The sequence below is a fragment of the Zalophus californianus genome, chromosome 3, assembly GCF_009762305.2.
Source record: "Zalophus californianus isolate mZalCal1 chromosome 3, mZalCal1.pri.v2, whole genome shotgun sequence".
In the NCBI taxonomy this organism is placed as follows: Eukaryota; Metazoa; Chordata; class Mammalia; order Carnivora; family Otariidae; genus Zalophus; species Zalophus californianus.
The window spans coordinates 122713984-122736959 of record NC_045597.1 but is presented as its reverse complement, the minus strand read 5'-3'; the positions used below and the strand labels follow the sequence as shown (position 1 = coordinate 122736959).

The window sequence follows — 22976 nt, the reverse complement described above, 5'->3', positions numbered from 1 at the left end:
AGTCTAAATTTGGTTGTAAGTTCCAGGAGACTCAGTTGAATTTATGCTAGAGTGTGTTGTCTTAAAATAAACCTGACTGTACCGCAATGCTGGTAGAAACAACAAAAATGCTGCTCATGAAACAACTAACATTTTATTAAAAAAATTATTACCTAAGAGTTCTCCCTCAATACTTAATGCTTTCAAAATTAGAGCTAGCAGAAGCTAGCCTTTCCTTCCTGCCAATTTTAGAAAATAAGCCATCCTAAAGCTTAGAGAACATTATCATTTCCCTCTGGGATCTAAAAAAGTAAGAAAGCAAAATCAGGGAGACAAATATTTATAAAATGGACGAGGGTTTAGTGACCTGAAACTCAGCAGAATATTTCTCAGAATTGTTGACAGTGTGAATGGTAAACAGAGGCAGTTGCTCATGTTTTACTTCCTTTTAATCCTGTATTGTGCTTTCGTGGTCCTGTCGGCTTATTGAAAGAATCCCAGCACAGTGATACTCAGCTCACTCTCCAGTTCCACCAGAGAGCAATCCTCAGGCGCTTTCATGTGCAGCTGAAGAATACTACTTTGTTAACCCGTTGGTCTCTCAAGGATCGTTGAGTGTGAGAATGTAGTTGGCTCTAGTGTAGCTTCTACCTGGGGGAGGGGAGAGCTGACAACTCGCTAGTCTTTTTAGCTCTTCTTGAATTGTTTTTCCAGGGTAGAAATCTGTGCGGCATAAGATTGATAAGTTTTTAAATGTGTGTGTGTGTAGATACACATGTACACAAATACACACATACACAGTATATCTGTTGAAGGGGTCAGTTACTTGATCAAACAGAACACATTTTAAGTGAGAATGGTGTTATTAAAACCACTATGAAGAATTAATTTCACATTAGAAATTCTGGCCCAGTTGGGAATTTGGGTTATTGATGGTAAATATAGATTGTTCGGATTCATTGTCAGGTAGGTTGTTTCTTAAGAGTTGCAATATCACAAATGATCGAAAAACTGATGTTTCAACTTGTGCTGATGTAATTTAAATCACAGGTGTGGAATCTTGAGGCTTGCGATGAAAAGTCTGCTAACACAATCAACTTCGGGCATGTTTTATTATATAGAATTAATCTGTAAAAAATGAATCCTGATGCAAAACCATGTGTTCTAATTAATAGCAGTCCAAATCAAGAGGCTATAATTCCATTAGCGGACTGAATGCTTAATGACTCTTGAGGTGATTAAAAGTATAGAAAATGTCTCTGTTTTGTGGTTACTCATAGAAAATTCCTTGGGTAAGGAATCCAGAAATTTAGGTGTTGTAGATAATGTAGTCTAATAATAGCACATGCTTCTGGGAGCAGGCCTAGGCCCCCCCCCCATCACTCTGACCTCAAAGCACCATTGGAACCCAAAAGAGGATTCCAGAGGGGTTTGCCCTGATTCTAGGTAGGTTGGCCTCGGTCCCTACTCTTCGCTTGCCCCATCTTTCGTGCTTCTGCGTCTTCCCCTTAGTTTTCTTCCACGAGCTGACATGTCCTTTCTGAGAGCCCCTTCCAGTTTAATTTTTTGCCATTCACCATCAGTCTGAGCAGACTTGTTCTGCCCCTCTGATAGGTAGGTGGGGACTGGGGCTCAGAGAGCAGCATGCTCAAGATTCCAGAGCCTAGGAAATGACAGACCTAGGTTCAGTTCCCAAACTGAACGGTGTGATTCCAAAGCTTCAGCTCTTTACATAAAAATGAAGTGGGAGACATGGTACGTCTATATAGTTAAGAGCCCAGCATACACTCAGGGTCTAAAGCTGTACAGGAAAAGGGCTGCGGAGCTTTCAGACTAATTTTTTTTCACAAACTGTTTTATTGAGTTAGTTCATATACTGTAACATCCCCCCTTTCATGGTGTGCAATTCAATGGCTTTGAGTAAATCCACAGTGTTGTGCAACTGTCACCTCTCCAATGTTAGTCCATTTCATCACCCCAAAAAGAAACCATCAGCATGTAAGACTGATTTTAGAGCTAAGAGCATTGAAGTAGAAGCTGAAGGTCGGGCTCCCAATCATCCTGTGCACTGGGTGAGGGTAGAAGCCAAGCTCCTGGACCAGTCCCCCAGTGGGCACCAGTGTTTGTTGACTGTGTCACATAAGCCTTCAGAACAGTAAATTCTAAACCTGTTTTTTTTTTTTTTAAACCCATGTCCAATTTTGATAAATTATCTCACTTTCTTCTGCCCATTTGTAGTAAGAAAATGACAGGATTTAAATTTTTTTCCAGGGGTGCCTGGGTGGCTCAGTTAGTTAAGCGTCTGCCTTCATGTCGGGTCATGATCCCGAGGTCCTGAGATCAAGCCCCGCATGGGGCTCCCTGCTCAGGGAGAGTCCGCTTCTCTGTCTGCCTCTGACTCTCCCCCGTGCTCTTGCTGTCACTCGAGCACGTGCTGTCCCTCTCTCTAAATAAATAAAAAAAAAATCTTAAAAAAAGTTTTTTTCCAAACACATACTTATTTTTTATGTCTTTGATTTTTCTTAAATATATCTGCCACCCCCATTGTTTTGATTGGAGAATCATCTGCATCTCCAGACTTCTAGGTCATCTTCATTGCAGGTTTGCTTGAACATATTCAATGAATCAATATAGTCATGATTTAAAATGACTCATGCATTAAGCAATTTCATGTGTAAACTTAAAGTGATCCCAGCCAGTGAGTACTACTGACATGCACGTTTATTCCTTGGGTCTTTCTTCTCTTTTCCTTAATATTCAGCTTTGGCCATTTCCTCCTTTCTGTTACCTTCTTTATGCTTATTTAAATTAAGCTCAGTTACATTTTATAGCAGTTTATGTATGTGTTCTTTTCTTCCTGCTGTGTGGTATAAAAAGGTTGGGGCTGGGAAAATGAGTAGTGGGGTGGGGAATAACCATTAAGAAGATAGCCTTGTCATGGTAAGAAGACCTCATCTTTTGCCCACTCTGGCCCCCAGCACCTTGACCTAAGACACCTGGAAGGAGGCCAGGGAGTGAGAGCCTAGCCTTGAGAACTTGTACAGGGCCTGGCTCTAAGGGATCATCTCGGGAATAATTTTCTGGGGAAAAAAAATGCATGTTTTTCTTATAAGATGAAGCATCTTCCTTCTTACATTTTACTGACAGCATCTTAGTTTCCAGTAGTATTATAGTGTTAGCGTGGTATTCAACTGCTGTTCTCAAGTTACTTTTCTATATATATAATTTAGAAAAAGATTATGTTCTAAAGTATTAGAGTAGGGAATACTTCCCTGTATATATATGTAAGTCAGTAGGAAACTAAGGTTTAGTGTATACGTTTAGTTTACACATTGTCTTTTTGTATGGAATAAGAAACACTTTAGTTCTTTCTTAGTTTCTATAATTTAGAATTTGGGGATTTTTTTTTTTTTTTGCCTTGAATTAAAAACCATGACAACCCTAAAAGTGGATCCTGGTAGGCCTACCTCTTTTTTTTTTTCCCATTAGCGTAATTATTTCTCAATTTTTATTGTTCATATTTCCTTTGGAGGATCCCTCTTATGCTTTGATTCCATTATCAGGGTTCACCCATTCATCCATCAACATTTATTAAGGATCTTTTATTTATAAGAGTGTCCCTGATGTTTCAGAGTTGAAAAAATACTCCTTATCTTCTAGGAATCACAGACTCACTAGGCAGTGAAATTAAAAAAAAAAAAATGTACTTTTTAGATGCCATGATAATTAAGTTTGGGAACAACAGATGAGAGTGCATGTACCTCAGACAGGGTGTAGGCATGGGGGCAGGGAAGGCTTCCATCAGGAAGTGATTTGTGAGCTGATCTTGAAGCGTAGGGATTTGACAGATGGAAAAAGACATTTTGGGGGGACAAGGGTAAAGGCAGGAGGTGAATAAGATTGTGGTGTCTTCAGGGTGCTCTATGGTGCAGTTAGGGTCGGAGTACCTGTAGGGTGATAACTGGATGAGGTTGGAGAGGTCTCAGGCCAGGACATGGAAATCAGGAATTTGCTCATGCTGAGGAGAGCCATTGGTGGTTAAGCAGAGGAGAGGAAGCTCAATGGGTGTTGACTGCCCTGTTGGCAGGTACCCAGAGGAGATCACCAAGGAGGCAGTTGGAAATATTGCTGGTGGGAGACCATAAGAGCTGGGACAAAGGCAGTGGTGGGGTTTGTAAGGTGAACCCCTTGGTTTCCAACTTTGTCATCAAGGTTCATTGGTGGTTCCATTGCATGAGATAGGACATAAAGGAAGACTGGCAAATTTGGGGTGGTGGGTGAGGTGGACATGCTGACTTTAGTTTTGTTAATCTAGATTCCTTGTCTTGGGAACTAGGCATATCCTCATGCCCCTTGATAAACTGTTCTTGAACAGCACCCCCCCCAACACTGTTCTACTTCTTTTTGTGCATTTTCTCATTCAGTTATCCTTCATTGGCAAATTATTGGTAAGCAAATTAAAAGCAAACCTCTGTGAGTTAAGAACCCAATGGCTAAATTAAATGAAAAGTGTTATTTTTATCTTTTTTTTTTGTTTTTAGATGAGTGGGTTGTATGCCATAGTACAGGAGTAGATTGGAAAACCATTTTTAATTAAAGATGTAGCCTTTCTTGTTGGCATAATTCTTGAGGAATCCTGCTAGCGATTGTAAAGAAATATCTAAACAGAATCTTTGAGCTGGAGGGAAACTTAGCAACTTGGGCCACCACTCTGAATTTATAATTAGGGAAAATGGATGCCAGAGAGGATAAGTGACTTCCCAGTGTCACACAACTATGGTGCAGGGACATGTCTAGTGCCTCAGTTCAGTGTTTTCTTCACCATACCTTGATGACTCCCTACAGTCATCCCATCAACATGATGGAGCAGAGTTGGAAGAACTGTAATGTTCAAGGCTGCTCAGTCTCTGGTAGACCCAGAGTCACCTGTGTTCTTGACTTTAATCTTAAATTAATCTCACTGTTCATCAGTCAGCAAGCTTGTCTGACATAATTATGGATATAGAATATACACACATGCAAAGAGTAAAAACAAGAAAAGAAAGCCATAAAAATATTGTTCAGTGTTCATTTCTTTTTTTAACTTTACTGGGTCTTTTTTTTGTTTGTTACCTTGTTCTCTCCGCACGGGGGTGAGGGGGTGGGGGGGGCAAGCAGTTTCCCTGCCTAGTCTTGGAAATGCCTATATGCCTGTGGGCAAATAATATATTAAAACAAACAATTAGAAAAAGAATGTTGATTGCCTTTTATTCAGTTTATTCTCAGTGAACCTTAATTAGGGAGAGGGATCTGGTGAAAGGTTATTTAGGTTGCTAGTTGACATAAATATTTTCAAGAGGGCATTGGAAGAATGGTTCTTAAAAGTTTTAGTTCTGTCTTCTTGTGTTTTGCAGTAGCCCTATCAGTGTTTCTTGAAATTTCTGTAGATGCAGTTTTGAAAAACTTAACCTTATTTTGGAGATGTTTAGTTAATAAATGTATTAAGAAAACTTAATACCATTCTAAAGTGAGGACTGCTTTCATGAAGTAGTATTTTTTCTACAATTTTTTTATATGTTTCTTTATGTTTCTTTGTGTTACCCTGTTCCACTCAAATAAGAGGTTTTAGTACATTTTGCACTGTTTTAAATTTAAGCTTAGGCTAGAAGCTTAGTCATTTAGTGATAGAGAAGTTTTAGGTTACCAAGTGTATGAGGTTGAAATTATTAATGCTTGGGCTGTTTCTATAATTTTCAGCTTCATTCTTTCCACGAATATTTAAATAGTTCTGGTGTGATGCTAGACCGGGTTGTGGAGGTTACAGCGGGACGTTGGGTGCACAGAGCCCCTCCTTCCAAGAAGCTTCCCTGTTGAAGCTTTGCTAATGTGAGGATATAAACACAGGAACTCCAGAGTAAAGCTTAGGAGAAACAAAATGCCAGACAGCCCATTAGAAAACCAGAAAGTCTGGTTCTGGCCCACGTGGGAGGCATCCCTGCGAACTCTTGTAAAAGTGCTTTGAGATCATCAGCTGATGAAAGCCTCCATAGTTTTATGTGTGAGGGTAATTACCAAAGATTGCCACATTACTTTGAGACAACAGATGAAACACGGTAATGGGGATTGCTGCAGTGCTGCAGGAATTGGATTTACATTCGTGAAAGCTGACCCAACAGACTGAGAAAGGCAAGCTAATTACCAGGGAAGTCTAATTCTGTTTCGAGAGCATGGATTGGGAGGATGGAAGAAATGCCATGTTCCTCCATTCTTACCTCTATCTGTTATTCATCCCACTGTTCACAAGGTGTTCTGATTTCTCTCTTAGAACCTTTTTGAGATTTAGAGATAGCTGGAATAGAGCTAGTGGGGTTTCTTGAAACTCAGATTTCATCTAGGAACTGACATGACGCCATGGATCAACCACAGACCCATTTAGGTGGGGGAGGGCTAACAGGACTTGAAAAGATGAACACCTTTAGTATGAAGGGAAGATAGAAAAATAACAGGGAAAATGCAATGGATTCATTGGATTTCTTTTCTGCTTTCTTTCTTTCTTTCTTTCTTTCTTTTTTTTTTTAAAGAGGGCTCCATGCCCAGCACGGGGCTTGATCTTGCGACTGTGAGATCAAGACCTGAGCCAAGATCAAGAGTCAGACATTTAACCGACTGAGCCAACCAGGCAACCCCAGATCCATTGGATTTCTTTATCAAGCTACCAGCTGTGCTACAAGGCCTACCAAAGGCTTGCTGTGCAATTGGTAACATCAGCTGAACAGAAATGCTATTTCCTTCCCAAACTGGTTAACAAGACACCATTGGGCTTTACCTAGAGACAGAAATAACGAACGGAAAGGACAGGGCAGGAATGGAAAAGGAAAGAGAAGGAGTGAGTTACGTGGGCTACCTAGGAGTGAGGTGTGTGTGTTTGTCTGTCTTTTGTTGCATCTTCTCTTCCCTGAAGTCACACCTCCTCTCTAGTGAGGAGTTGACTAAGGGGTATTCTATTTTAGTCTGCAGCCTTCCCATCTGGTGTCTGGATTTCTTCTAAGCTGCCACCAGTTGGGGAATGAGAATGGGGTATTAGTCTTTCATGCTGTCTCCTTTCAGGCTTCCCTACAGAACCCTTTATAAAATACTTGTTTAAAAATGGCTATTTTTATGAGTCAAAATGGTCAAATTATAGCATTTTCAAATGATTCAATGTAATGTCAACCCTTGTGATTCTGTCTTTATCACTGTCTCCTCTTCTTATACCTGCCCCTTAAATATTGCATTTATAATGATAGCTACCATTTGTTAGCACCCACCATATGCTGTGGACTTCACATGGACTCTGCAAGGAAGTCATGTTGCCCATTTTGCCCGTGAGAGACTGAGGCTCAGATAGTTGGCCCAAGATTACATGATTAGCAGGGCTCTTTGATTCAAGCTTGGAACCCTTTTGGTGCTACTATATCCCAATGCCTTTGTTTCCTTGAGTTTCACCCTTGGTCCTTATGCTTTGTATTCTGGCACAAATAAATGAATCTTTGGCTGGACAGATGGGTAAATGGGATTTTGGAGGGCCACCCAGCCACTTCAGATGAGGGTGTTTGAGATTATAAACTATAAGCAGGTTATCTTCAGGAATAGTTTGGTGCTTAATGACACTCATTCCTGTCAGAATTCACAGTGAATATCTCTCATCTCAGCCAAATTGTAACTTAAATTCTGGAAGGAGAAAGGTGCTCTGATATTCGGGTCTCAAATCTATCGCTGGGGCCATAGTTCTAGGAAATTCATCTTCATCTTCTCTCCATTTAGGTTGCTCTTCTCTAGGCTTTGAGACAGACCTTAGTCTTTTCATTCAAACACCCTGAAGACTTTGTTTTTCTTCCTTTTGCCTCTTGTTCCCAACTCTTTTTCTTCTATCCCTTACAAGTCCAAGGGGTTTGATCTTTGCTCATTCTCCATACACCTGAAGAGAATAGTTATTTCCATGCAGAGTTCCTTCCCAGGATTTCTTGGGAAATTTATGTCATTCCAGATCCCCAAAACAATCAGTTAAGAAATCAGGTAAATGGGAAAAAGTGTTGCAATTCTCCTGTGAGAATGAAACAATTAACAGAGACAGTGGTAGATGGAAGGAGTCCACTGATGTCAAGTTGAAAGCTAGCCTGTGGAATGAAGGGTAAGATTGACTTTTCCCAGAGCCAGGACAGGGTGGGAGCACAGAGGAGAGAATGGGTCGTGATTGCGTGTAGCTGTTGCTATGTTACAAATATGTGTTTGTGGCCCTGTCTGCTGCTACTGGTGAGTCATCCTTGCAAATAAAATAAGTTTATATACATAGCATATTGTATACAAATCCTGTGCATGGTACTCCAGGAACTACGTTTCTGAAGCAGAAGTCTTTAAAACGGCAATTTCAACATGCGATTCTGTGCAGGGCTGTTAACCTTCCTCATAGATTCAAACTGCAGGTTATTGCAGGGGTCAACCAACTTTTTCTCTAAAGGACCAGATAGTAAATATTTTAGGCTTTGCCAAGGCATATGGACTCTGTCAGAACTATCAGCTCTGCTGTTTTAGCGTGAAAGCAGCCATGGGCTATACGTCAAATGAACAAGTGGGGCTGTGTTCCAATAAAACATTTATTTACCAAAACAGACTGCGGGCTGGATTTGGCCAGCTCTTGGAATACTACCCAATAATGTTCACTGGCATTTTCTAGCATCTGAGTATTTGTTATAGGCTACAGTTCTTTGTAAATAACATTACTTCTTACTTATGTGACATTTTTAAAGAAGATATCCGTAATGGTGACTGAAGAATATTTGGAAGTATTTTAAGAAGAACTATAATTGGGAGAATAATTCTGGAGAAATTCCTGGAAATTCACATTTCTCATTCCTGATTCCCAAAGATGAAGATCTCTTGAGAATTTGGAAACCCCCGGAGAAGGGGATCTGCTTTATCTCCACGCTCCTCCCTACTTCCGGATTCAGTCACCATTTATCTTTCTCTCAGCTTAGTATGGCTTTCCCTGTTCTTTCTGTTTCACGGTGTCCCCCGAGTTTATCAGTTGTCTCAGGCATGTGGCCTAGTTTTGTTCCACTGGGAGACTGGGGATCTTGGGAACCGGCTGATATCCCCGTTGCCTTTCTCCAGAATTACTAAGCGATCATACCTGTCTTTCCCACACATTCAAGTGTCTGGAATAGGTAATTCTTCAAGGATACTTGATATTCGTATGCTTGGTCGTAGCGATATTATTTTAGAGCCAGAACAAGAGGACATTTGTAGTGTGATTTGTAGATGATTTGTGTTATTGTTAGGGATTGGTGTGCTTTATGCTTTTCCTACCACTGTGCTTTCATGCTTCTATTATTCTAAGGAGTAGAAAACAGGAAAGGGGACTAAGAGTGTTTACTATGAGCATTGAGTGCAATTCTTACAAACTGTCAAGATGTAATTTTCACTTATTGGCAATTAAGAACATAGATTTTGGAGTCAGCAAAACTTGAATTGATTCTTGGGTTTTCCACTTATTAAAAAAAGGTGATGGGGCGCCTGGGTGGCTCAGTCTGTTAAGCGTCTGCCTTTGGCTCAGGTCATGATCTCAGGGTCCTGGGATCGAGCCCCAGCATCACATCGGGGGGGGGGGTCCCTGCTCAGCAGGGAGTCTGCTTCTCCCTTTCCCTCCCCTTGCTCGTGCTCTCTCTCTCTCATAAATAAATAATTAATTAAAAAATCTTTTTTAAAAAAGTGTGATCTTGGGCAGTTTTACTTAACCTCTCTACATTGTTTTCTTATCTTTCAAATGGGAATGATAATACCTTCGTCTCAATTTTTGTGCTGTTAGGATTAAATCAGATGATGCAAGTGTGTGGTTAGCACAGTTCTGGAACTAAGAACTCACTAAATGATAGCTGGCATTATTAGTAAATGTCAAAGATGGAAGGCATTTACCTTGTTTCATGGGAAAGGAAACAAACTCACAGGTTTAGTGATTTGGGGAAGATCACATTAAGTAGGTTGGAAAACTGGGTTTGGCTCTTTCCTAAGTTTCCATGTTCTTGCAACCATATGTTGCTTCTTAAAGTAATTGCTGTTAAGAGTAATTTGACAGCAAGATCCACCGTGGTTTATTTGGGTTATACGGCTGGGTGGATAAACAGGGAAGGTATGGGACGATGTCTTTTTTTTTTTTATTGAAGTATAATTGGCTTATTTAACAATATCTTGGTTTCAGGTATACAACACAATTCGATATCTGTGTATATTGTAAAATGATCGCTACAATAAGTATAATTAACATCCATCGCCGTTCGAGGGGTGCTGTCTTGAAATCTGCATTATTTGGAAGCTACAATGTCTAGAGGCCAAGGATGCAGTTATAATTAAATAGTTGAGAAAACCTGCCCTGAATTTTTTTTTCTTCCTGTTGCTTAGCTGCTTTGTTGACTGCCAAGAACTTGTTTGATTTTAAGTACCTTTTATGCTTGCCTGTTCCTCAGGTCCCATAGTAATACAGTAACTTTTAAGAAACTATTTATGTTCTTTTAAATTGGATTAAAGAAAAATATACTGCTATGTCAAACCCACACTTGGGAGTAAGAACTTTTCTTTTTTTTTCTCTTTTTCCCCCTTCCTTACCCTTACTCTCCACCACTTGAGAGGAATGTGCCTCTAACCTTTATAAAGGGTCAGATTTTTGTACAGCACGATTAGCTGCCAATAATTAAACCCCAGTAAGCCAAACAAAGGAGTTGGCTACAGTTTTAGAAAAAAACTCAGCTCAATGAAAGTTTTGTGACATGTTGCTGGAGTTTGCTACATCGATAGTCATTTTATAGCACTGATTTTAATTGGTGCACATCTCTTTTGTTTTGATTTGTTTTTGTTTTTTTAACCATTCTTGGGGTTTTGAACATAACTGCCTTCCACTGCCTTTCAGGATCTGCCAAGCTTGCTTATCGGCTTGAAGTGTTTTTGTGTGGAGATGGGTCCTGTGTAGAACATTTAAGAGTTAAGTATCTAGAATTTGCTCCAGATACTTTGGCTCCCTTTTAACCAACCTGTTCTTCCTTGTAGTACACCACAGTTTTGACTTCAATCCATGTGTTATATGAGAACCTGATGAACTCTAAAACAAATATTAAATTATGTTTAATTTGAAGACTTGAGTTTCATCCAGTAACTCTTGAGCACCAGTTCCATGTTAGGTACTGGGAAGAAATGGTATAGTAGAAGGATAATATGTGATTCTTTATTGGTTTTGAGACAGACCTAGTTCAAGGCAGAGGATTAAGTGCCAGGTTGAGTCATATAGAATATAAATGCCGGAGGAGTCAGAATGGAAAGATCTGGAAAATATAAGAATCACTAAAAAAGGCTGAACGGAGGCAGGAGAGCATGGTCTTGAAGGAGTTCCATGCAGTGAAGGTAATAGGTAGGGCTGGAAGTTGGAAAGGAAATAGAAGCACCTTTGTAATTAAAAAGTCAAACTCTGACAGTTTTTCTGATGATTCTTTTTTTGAAAGAATCAGAGAAATATGCACCATTGTTTCCTTATTTTCTTGCTATCTAAAGCTCCTTCCCAGAGAGTACCTATAACTTGGAAAGCCCTAGGCAGGGCAGCTTAGCACAATGGCCCCCAACTAAAACATAGATTTAGCAAAGGGGAAAGCAACTTCAGTGTCAATCTGCCAAATTTCTCTGGCCCCCACCTCTCAGGAAACATCAGGGTTTTAGCAGTTTGTTCTGAAACTCAAGGTTGTGGATGCTGCTTTGTTAATGAGTTTGTTTTTAAGTATGTCCACTCTAGAAATGGATTTTTACTCTCTAACCTCACTAAATGCTGCAAATGTGAAATTTCTGGTTGATTTTTCTATGGAGGGGATATTATTGTTGTCCTATTTTTAGTGTGCGTTTTACATGTTTAGACTGTCTTTTCAAATTGATTAAGAGCCTTGATTTAAACTGAAGCAAGAAAAGGTTTGATAATATTTGTAATGCATTTCCCTTGAATTTCAGGGTTGTGATTTTCCTTCCAAATAATTATTTAGGAATGTTGTATTTTGGGTTTGTTTTCTGTTTAAATTTATTTACATGAACGTTTTCTTGGCAAAATGTACCTCAAGGTTAAAAAAAAAGTGCAGTTTTTTGAAAGGAGTAAATTCTTCAGTGTTTTGTGTGACTTCATTTGAATGGAAAAGTTTGGTTCTAATAAAAATTTCCTCTTCCTTTGGCAAATGTTGATGTTTTTTAAAGTCTTCCTAAAGGAAGGGGGAGCTGGGTGGCTTTTTGTTTTTTTGTTAGTTATCTAGAGCCCCTTCCCTTCCGCTTGGTGCTCCCTCCCCACCATTGTTTTATGAGCCTTTGAACTAGTACTATCTACAACTGAGAATGGTAGTTGAAAGTGGACCTAAACCAGATCATTTCTGGGTGGGACACATAAGGAACTGGTTCCTCTGGTGCAGCGGGGTGTCTCTAGGAGGAGCAGGCGTCTGGAGAGAGGCTTTCATTCTATACTTGTATACTGTTTGAATGTTTTTTGTTTTTAACCAAGTATATGTAATTAATATATGCAAAGCCATTGTTTTTGGTTTGTTTTTGTAATTGGCTGGAGTCCATGGTATATAGCTTTAAAGGAACTTGATTTTGAAATTTACCAACTGTAGATCTTACTGAGTTTTGTGTCACTTAGAAAAATATTTAAAGACCAGCATGGATCTGTGACCTCAACATAGCACACTTCATTGTTTTTCAACCCCTTCCATAATTGCTTCACTTGTAAATTGGCCTTAAGTTTTGTGGTCCCCATGGAAAGGCTTGTCAAATGTGCCCTTCCTTTAGCCAGCACATTCACAACTGCAGAATTTTCTTCTGCTTAGCTGGTTTTCCTTCTTCCCCTCTGCAGCCTTGAGCAGCTTGTGAGTGTCACATTGCCAGAGCAGAACTGCTGGAGAACTTCTAATGACTCCCCGAGCTCCTCCCGCTGCCTTCCTGTCTGGTGAATGGTGAACGAGGGAGCAGAGTGAGAACGAGAGCACACTGCCTGAGGGACTGTGGGAAGACATGACGGGGCGCCGGCTCTAAGGTAGCTGAGTCAGCTTACCCAGGAGCTCTGCAAGCAGCGTTGCCAGAGCCAGCCCTCAAGCCATTTCAACAAATCACCTCTTTTAATGCTCTTTGGCAGAGATCGAATCTACACGGTAAATTCTTAGACACAGTTTTTATTTTGTTGGTTTATATGAATCCGGTATAAAAAGGGTAGGACTCTAGCCTAATTGTTCTTAGTTCTTTTTTTTTTTTTAAAGATTTTATTTATTTATTTTTTTTGACAGAGAGAGAGAGAGAGAGAGAGAGAGAGAGAACACAAGCAGGGGAAAGGCAGAGGGAGAGGGAGAAGCAGGCTCCCCGCTGAGCAGGGAGCCCGGTGTGGGACTCGATCCCAGGACTCTGGGATCATGACCTGAAGCCGAAGGCTGTCGCTTAACCGACTGAACCACCCAGGCGTCCCCCTAATTGTTCTTAGTTCTTGCATTGCCTTGAAGGTGGGCTTCTCTCTCTCTCTCTCTTTTTTTGGGGGTGGAGCTGCTTAGTTATTCTTTACCGCTGGCCAGTTTATTCAAATACTATCAATATTTCCCTAAATATAAAATACTTCTGCCATTCTTTTCCCCTTATAGAGCCACTTTTCTTTTTTCTTCCCTCAAAGATTTCATTTATTTGAGAGAGAGAGAAAGAGCAGGGGAGGGGATGAGGGAGAAGCAGGCTCCCTACTGAGCAGGGAGCCCCATGTGGCTCAATCCCAGGACCCCGAGATCATGAACTGAGGCAAAGTACACCGCTTAACCGAATGAACCACCCAGGCGCCCCTTGATTATTTAATTTCAAAATAGTACAAAACAGTATAAATACAGACATATAAACAGGTAAAATTTCCTCCCTGCCTTTCCTCTTTTACCCATAGCTAATAAGTTGGAACACATACTTTTCCATACACGAATCTTACAGTATTACAAATAAAATCTGCATATTAATTATGTTTAAAAATTGATGAACATGACTACACATTTCGTTTTACAACTTGCTTTTTCCTTCCACTTGATAAGTTGTGGACATTTTCCCTTTTAAGCAGAATCTCAGTCTAAATAATGACTGCTTAGTGTTCCTTATAAGGCTGTAACATAATAACCAGTCCTCAAGTGAGGGGTTAGCCTATAATTTAAAGGGGGATGCGGGGGGAAACCTTTCACATGAGGGAGAAAACAAAAGCCACGGCTGTTGACATTGGACTTTTTAGTCTTAATGATGTGAGTTTTTATTTTCCAAGGCAGAGATGATGCACAGCTTTGGGCTGTTGCCGAGGTGTCAGTTATGTCAAATTTTCATCTTCTGGGTGCCTGGAAGGAACTTCTTTGGCGCGAGGCTGTGTTAATATATTAGTATAGTTGTTGGTTCTGGCTACCATCCTTGGAACATTTTGAGCGATTTTCATGCCCATTTAAGGTGGTATGAGGTTGAATTAGTTTTAAGAGGAAGTAATGAATAACTGGGATGGAATTAAGAGACTGACTTTATTTCACATATGTATTTATTTGATGGAGGAAGAGATGGTGGTGTTTGTTAATTGCTGACCCTGTGATTCTTAATTATGAAACAGGGTTAAAGTTGTTCCGCTCAGTAGTTCCCTAGTGCATTTGACAGTGAGAATCGCCAGAGAAGTTTTCAGATAACTGGGGATTGGGGATGAATATTTGTATTGTTGTTTCTTTATAAAATATTTATTTTTAGGAAGGTGATATAATAAGCTGTTTGTAAGATTAAAAAGGCACAAGAGAGTGAAAAAATAAGTTTCACTCCTCCCCATCTCCTTTGTATTGAGAGAATACAAACGGGGAGGGGTGGAGGGAAAAGAAGCAGACCCCCCTCTGAGCAGGGAACCTGAAGAGGAGCTCGATCTCAGGACCCTGGGATCATGACCTGAACTGAAAGCAGACGCTTAACCAGCTGAGCCACCCAGGCGCCCCGTATGTGTGTGTGTTTTTTTAAACCCTGATGGTATCAGTATACATTGTTTTGTGCTTTTTTTCATTGTGATACTATTTCTTGGAAGATCTTCCTTATTAATACTGCATTCTTTTTTAATGGATGCCTAGTATTCCACTGTGGACATGTGCTATAATTTATTTAACCAGTGCTATGTTGATGGCTACCTAGATGACTTCTGTTCTATTTATTATTATGAACAGGGCTCTAGGGAATATAACCTTGTACAGATAGCATTTCAAACATGTTCATGAGCATTTCTGTAGGATCCATTTCTAGTAGTAGAATTGCTGTGTCAAAGGGTACACACGTTTTAAATATGGTAGAAATTTATTGCCAGGTTACTCTGCTCATTGGGCTTGCAAAGTTTTAGATTTTTTTTTTTTTAAGATTTTATTTATCTATTCGAGAGAAGGAGAGAGAGAGAGATAGCAAGACAGAGAGCACCAGCAGGGGGGAGATGGAGAAGCAGCCTCCCTGCTGAGCAGGGAGCCTGATGTGGGGCTCGATCCCAGGACCCTGAGATCATGACCTGAGTTGAAGGCAGATGCTTAACGACTGAGCCACCCAGGCGCCCCAAAGTTTTAGATTTCAACAGCACTGGATGAGAACACTGCTTCCTCATACCCTTGCTGATCACCGTACGATTGTCAAAGGTGTTTTTCTTTGCCAAATGGATAGGTGAAAAATGATAGTTTAATGTAGCTTTAATTTGCATTTGTATTGTCATTGACCTTGAGCATCTTTTCATAATTTTAAAGACCATTTGTATTTCCCGTTGTGTTCCCCCTATGTTTGTGTCCTTAGTCCGTTTTTCCATTGGGTTATTGATTTTTCTGTTATCAGAGCTCCTGTGCATTAACAAAATTAAGTGTAATAAGTGATATTTATATGTTGTCATTTGTACAAAAGTAATTATTTTGCTGTGCAGATTATTTAAAAATTAGTATACTTAAATTTACCACTTTATTCATTCAACAGCTACTTATGGAAAGCCTCTTAGGCATTAGGCACTTGTTCTAGGCAGCAGTGTGTATCATAGTGGAGAAGACCGATCCCAATTCTTGGAGCTTACATTGTAGGGGAAGAGACAGTCAATAACAGATGTTCACAAGGATTTGTAGAGCTAAATAGATAACCTTTCTGTGGCTAAAAACCTATCTCACGGTTCCTTGGATGTCGTGTGGTTCAGTTTTCAGGTTTAAATCTTTGATCCATCTGGAATGTTAGGTATGAATCCAACTTAATTTTTCTCTAGATGCTCTGTTAATTAGGATAAGGCTGAGTTGCTGTAACCAAGGGATATGCTATGGTTCAAAGAACATAGAAGTTGATTTTTTTCCTCACCTAACAGTCCCCCTGTGAACAAACCAGGTCAGCAGAACCTCCCATGTCCACTAGTCATTGAGACTCTTGTTCCATCTGTTCAGTTGTCACTCTAGTTATCTGCATGGCCATAGATGGCGTCCCCATTATCTGGGCTCCCTCCGTGCGAAGGACAAAGGAGAAAGTCCAGGGCAAATGATCACTTCTACTTCCATTGGTGAGAACTTAGTCTTGGGGTACATCTAGCTACAAGGGAGAGTGGGGAGTGCAATTTCTGCAGGTCAACATGCACCCAAGAAGCAGCCAAGAAGGAATTTTAGTGGAAAATTAGTGGTCTTTGTCCCATTGGCTAGTCGTTCCAATTTTACTGAATACTCCCAACTTTTCTCCTTTGATTTCTTTTGTATTATACATTCCTGTATACACTTTGGTCTATTTCAGGGATATCCATTTAGTTTCATTGCTCTCTCTGCCCATACATGTACCAGGATCAGTTTTTTAACTCTTGGAGCTTATGTGTGTTTTTCCTTGTAATGGGGGTCGTTCCATTTTACAAAATTTTTGTATTTATTTTAAGTTTCCTTTGACAGAATTTTAAAGTTCCATTTTATAGAATATTCATGTCTATTTTCATGTGTGAGGTTTTTAAAAAATATATGAACTTAGTTTTCTTTAAGATTTTATTTATTTATTTGAGAGGGAGGGAGAGCAAGAGAGGGAGAGAGAGGGAGAAGCAGACTCCCCACTGAGCAGGGAGCCCGATGCGGGGCTCCATCCCAGGAATCTGGGATCATGACCTGAGCTGAAGGCAGACGCCTAACGTCTGAGCCACCCAGGCGCCCCAAAAATATATGAACTTTGAAATAATCGTATCTTCACTACTCCCTCCTCTCTAAGAAGAAAACTTGCTAATATTATGATTGGGGTTGTGATATATGTATGGATACTTTGCAAGGGCTCATATCTTTATGATGTTAATTTTTCTTGTTGGATGATAATGTTGCACAGTGTTTGGGAAACATTGTTCTGGACTGGACAGTCTTTCTATATCCTTGACCCATGAAACTTATATGATTGAAGGAAGAGAGGGGAAGGACCAACTTATAAGCTATTATGTTAATTTTATTTAATAATTTATTTCTGATTATGACTAGGTAACCGATGCCTATTTCTCTATTAAAAATGAATAAACTTGGAAGTTGAAAAAACAGTTTTCCTATTTGAAGATTAAAAAATTGTTAATATTTCATGGGACGCCTGGGTGGCTCAAAATATCTGCCTTCAGCTCAGGTCATGATCCCAGCGTCCTGAGATCGAGCCCTGCATTGGGCTCCTTGCTCAGTGGGAAGCCTGCTTCTCCCTCTCCCTCTGCTGCTCCCCCTACTTGCACCCTCTCTCTCTCTGACAAATAAATAAGTAAAATCTTTAAAAAAATAGTTGATATTTCAGAAGTTTATTACAAAAACATTTGTGGCACAAATCTGGGCAGATTTTTGCGTATACATGTTACGCAGTGCTGTTATTTCTTCTGTGTGTGTGTGTGTGTGTGTGTGTGTGTGTGTGTGTGTCTGTTAGTCTGCACCTTTTTTTTTAACAGCACACATTCTGTTTCTGTCTCCTTTTTTTTTTATTGTAAAATAAGACACAGACGCAGCTATCCATACAAAGCCTACATAGCTTAGTTAATTATTATAAGGGGAATATTTTTTTGTGACCGCCACACAGATGAGGAGACAGAATATTAGCAGTCTCCCTCGAGCCCCTGGTGTGTTCCATGCCAGACATAGCCCCTCTGCCCCTCCAGAGGTCAGTCGCTGCTTTCTTGACTTCCGGAGTAATTGCTCTGTTGCCTTTCTTTATGGTTTTATCACCCGTGTGTGCATACCTAGCCACTGTACTTTAGTTTTGCACATCTTTTTATGTCTAACTAAGTCTCTTAAACCTCAGGTTCCCCCTGCAACCCTTTCCCTTCCTTATAGTTTATCTGTTGAAGAACCCATCCATTTGACCTCTAACTGCCTACTGGCTGGATTTGGTGATTGCAACCTCATAGTTCAATTCAGCTTGTTCTTTTCCTTTTAGTGGGAAGTAGTGTTTTACCACCACTTTCTGAGCACCAGTCATACTTACTGCTGCTGGGTAGGTCATTATCTCCAGGCCTTTCAGGGGACAGAGGACAACTACATATAAAATATTTCATGAGTTCATATTGATACTTCCAATTCAAAATCAGGTGATAAGGTTCTTACTTAACCTTCTCTGTATTACCTTAATTTCACATGGAGAATTGTGGTTCTCCAACACAGCAGGAGATGATAGAATTCAAATGTACCACAGTAACTCGTTAGCTTTCTGCCACATTATACACGGAGTATTCTCAATACTGCCACAATCCTAACACTGAACCACTCGTTACAATAACTGAAAAGCAATGAAAACAACTTCTTATTGGTATGCTGTTCCCATTCTCCCTGCAGTTTTTTTTGGTAGGTGGGGGGGGTAAGTGCGGGAGATGTTTATAGTTGAAAATTGGGGCAAATTTAAACACTGATTAGCTTTTTAGATGATATTTGGAGGAGGAATACTTTTAATTTTGTTAGGTGAGATGTTGATTTTATAGTTGTATTTAGAAAAAGTCCTTATTTGTGAGAGAATTTGTGGGTGAAATGATGTGATATCTGGGATTCTCATTAAAATACCTCAGGAAGAAAATGGGCAGAATAGAGGAAATAAGATGGCTTATTTTTGAAACTGGGTGGTAGGATGGTGCTTTATAATTAAAACTGGGAGGTCAAAATAGGGTTTTTTTAATTAATTTTTTTAGGATTTTATTTATTTATTTGTCAGAGAGAGAGAGGGAGCACAAGCAGTGGGAGTGGGAGAGTGAGAAGCAGGCTCCCCACCGAGCAGGGAGCCCGATGCGGAGCCCGATGCGGGGCTCGATCCCAGGACCCTGGAACCATGACCTGAGCCAAAGGCAGATGCTTAATGACTGAGCCACCCAGGCGCCCCAAAATAGGGTTTTTTTTAAAATACTTTTCAGTTTCTATAATTTGAAATATCTGTAGTACAGTTTTTTAAAATTACTTTTATAAACAGTGAAAGGACAAGGACATATGGAAGGAGAAGAAGGTAATAAGGATTCGATGGGGTGGGGGAGGGGGGGATATGAGTAAAGAACTGGTGATTCCATTCTCTGCCTGGTGGTTCAGGTTCAGCTCAGTGGCCTTGAAGCTAGGGAATTAGGTGCCATCTTTTTTTTTTTTTTTTAAATTTTTTATTGTTATGTTAATCACCATACATCATTAGTTTTTGATGTAGTGTTCCATGATTCATTGTGCATAAAACCCAGTGCTCCACACAGAACGTGCCCTCTTTAATACCCATCACCAGGCCAACCCATCCCCCCACCCCCCCATAGGTGCTGTCTTGAGTGAGAAGAGGGAGCTGAGATATGAGGCTCTGTGGGAAACTAAGATTTAAGGGATGAGTAGCAGAAGAGGAAAACCTCCATCCAAGGAAACTGAGAAGGTCCAAACCATAAAAGTAAAGATCCAGAGAGAGTGGAACCTCTGAATCCCAACCAGGGAGGAACCCAGGGGCAGAAGGGGGTCATCAGCACCGCCATGCTGCAGAATGGGCAAGTGAGCCCACCCTCAGCATTCTCAGAACCACCTGAATTGCTGTGGGTTTGGGGGTTCCTAGGCCCCATCTTAGGTCAATCGAATAAAAATCTCTGGAGTTGAGGCTTGAGAATCCACGTTTTGAGCAATCTCCCTTATAGATCCAAAGAGCTATTTTGGTGATGGACTGGATAGAGGAGAGAGAGGATGTGGAAGGAGCTGTGTAGATTTCTCTTTCTAGAAAGTTCTCTATGAAGGATGAAGAGGGTAGATGTGGGAGGACTAGGGGCTGAGGCTGGTGGTAGTTGTTGAAATAGCTGTCGCTTATAATGATACAAGAGAGGTTTGCCTGTAAATATGGAGAACATGAATGGTTTCCTGGCAAGATGACTGAGTAGTCAGGCTAAGCTGAGCCGCCCCCCACTCCCCCACCGGAGAGATGATTTTTTTGGCAAGAACTTGATAGTTCAGGGAAAGCTTAGAAATCATCATCATGGATTAGATATTCATTTTATTTGTTATTATTTTGAATTACATATTAAAAGAGGAGAGGCTCCCATGTCTTCAGTGCCTTTGCTTCTCAAGTTTCGAGGGGTCTCCAGGCCCATCCCTGAGGAACAAGGAAGGAATGGGGTCTGCAGGGCTGACTAGGCACTTTTTTCTCTTATTCAGTTCTCCCTTGGCCCCTCTTCAGATTGTCTGTTTTCCTTTTCTTGGTTTCCTTTCTGTCATGTTCAGGTGGCACCCATCTCATGTACCTAGAGCCTCTAACAAATGTTGCCTGGTGTGGGGTGGTAGTGATTTGCTTTGGGACCATTGGAGGGATTCCTACATTTCATGATTTCATGATTTCATAATCAGTCTTCGAAGGTTGTGGAGAGAGGACAGAGGCGAGAATCCTGTTCCTCCTGTTTTCCTCTGCCTTAGGGTCTTTGTTTTGTTTTTAATAACAGATTGGGTTCCTCATTTCTGCCCTGTAGGCTTTCCACCTCAGAGTTTTGGGGCATCAGCCATTTCCTAGATTTCGTTTCTCTCTCCCCACATTAGTAGACCGCATTTATTTTTACTTTTAACTTGCCATTAATTTCTTGTTTAGGCCAGTGAGTGTTTGGGTTGGGTGGGTGGTTTTCCAGTTACATCGGTTTTCTGGTCTCTTTCTAGCTGGTATGCAGAATCTTTCCCAGCCCCATCTCCCCTTCTCCTTGTTTTCTGTTGTGGTTACTTCAGTGCTAACCCATTCAACTTGTACACTGACCCTGTGTACACGGTTCATTTTCTTTCTCATGATTGTATTTATACTTTTGATGGATATATTTAAATGAACAGCTGTGCATTTGTTGAGTCATACCACAATTATCTGATTCTGCTTTAGCTGCTCTACTGGCAAAAGCATATTTCAAGCTAAGTTGTGAGAGAATTCCATTAATCACATGCTAGTCCGGGGAGGGGAGAGGAGAAAGACCAACCACTAAGAAAAGTCTTTTGAAAGATAGTTAATTAGTTATTCCATTATTTTAGAGTAGATTGAGTTAGTTGCTCTTTGAGGTGTCACCTGAAGAAACTTTATAAAGATGTAAATAACTATAAAGGTTTAATGGTATCAGCCTTGTACGCAAAATTCCCTGGGGTCATCGATATGTAGATAAAGTTAGTAGCTGGTGCTGGTCTATTTAAATAAAGGGTTTTTTTAAAAAGTGTTCCTCTCTGTGAAGACCAGTGTTCTTGATTGAACATTTCTTGAATTCATTGGCAAAGTATTTTGTTTTAAGCCTCCTGGACAGATAACATATGATACAGAAGATGTTATAACTTTCTTTTTGTTCAAATATATTAATTGCTCATTGTAACTCTGACTGAGTCTTTGACTTCCACCAGCCAGATCTGTTTTTCTCTTAACACTTCCTTGGGGTTCTTTCTAAAGGTTATTAATAGGCATGGAAGCATGGCTTTTCAAATAGCATCAATAACTGTTAGAAGACTAGAGTGGGAGGAGGAGATAATATGTCAATTTCTGACTTGTAGAAGATGTATTTTCAAGCTACAGAAGCTGTCTCAGAGGTCACTGGGGATGGCTCTGGGCAGATCAGCTGGTGTCTGCAACTAGAGATCCATGCAGTCCTTTCCAAATGGGATATTGTCCACCAGGGAGTTGTCTGGTATACCCGGAGTCTGCCAGCCGTCTTTTGGCTTGGCTGCTTCTCTTGGATGACACCCTTGAAAACTGAAATCCAAGTTACAAATGATATCTTTTAATTTATCTCAAATACCTGGTTGCTACTATATTAAATTGATAAGGAGCCCTCCCCTCCCCGCCATCATTTCCTTGCCAGCCTGTATACAATTCCTTAAACCTCACCTCCCTCTTCCCACCTAAACCCAAGTGTAGCATAGACTAAGAAGTTAAAGTTAATGTGTTTTAATTTATATGGAGTGCCTGGTATGTGCCAGGCATGGTGATGTAGCCATGAGCTAGGTAGAATTTTTGCTCTCATGTTACTTATATTTTGATGTGTGCGGAAGGAGGAGTGGGAGAGGGGGAAACATAATAAAAATCAGTGAACTAATATATCGGCAACAGATTTCACAGTGTTAAGTGCTATCAAGAAGATATGGCAAGGTAATATAATGTAGGGGTGGGGGTGGGAAGGTCTGAGGCAGGAATGGGCTTGAGTGTGTAGGTAGCGTGGATGAGAAGGAAGGCTTTGGTCAAGCTAGTGTATAAAGTTGTTTTTTTTTTTTGTTTTTTTTTTTTAAATACCTCCACAGAAATATGCTCTGGTGTCTCCCGTTTAAAAAAAAAAAGAGGAGAGAGAGATACCTCCCTGATGCTGGCATTTTTTATTTCACCCCTCTCCCCGCCTCACCCGCCTTTAAATTATTATAGGTTAACCATATGAGTCTTAGAATTGGGACAGTTGTGTCAGATGGTAGGTGCCTGAAACACCATTTGTCTGGTAATGGGAGGGGTAGAAAGGTCTGCACTATTAGGGGAAAGGGGAAACTTCAGGCCTAGTTAGAAATGAGAAGACG

General features: G+C 40.4%; 1 protein-coding gene across 6 annotated transcripts in view; it reads left to right on the top strand.

Moving 5' to 3' along the window:
* The window catches only part of ACVR1 (activin A receptor type 1), a 123515-nt gene that overhangs the window by 36389 nt on the left and 64150 nt on the right, over positions 1-22976 (top strand). For 3 of the 6 annotated variants that reach the window (XM_027589989.1, XM_027589991.2, XM_027589990.1), the window contains exon 2: positions 12863-13157. The exons of 2 other annotated variants lie outside the window; for them this stretch is intronic. The gene's annotated coding sequence lies outside the window, so the exon portion shown is untranslated. The remainder of the gene's footprint in view (positions 1-12862; positions 13158-22976) is intronic. One more of the 6 variants, XM_027589992.1, reaches the window with a different exon arrangement.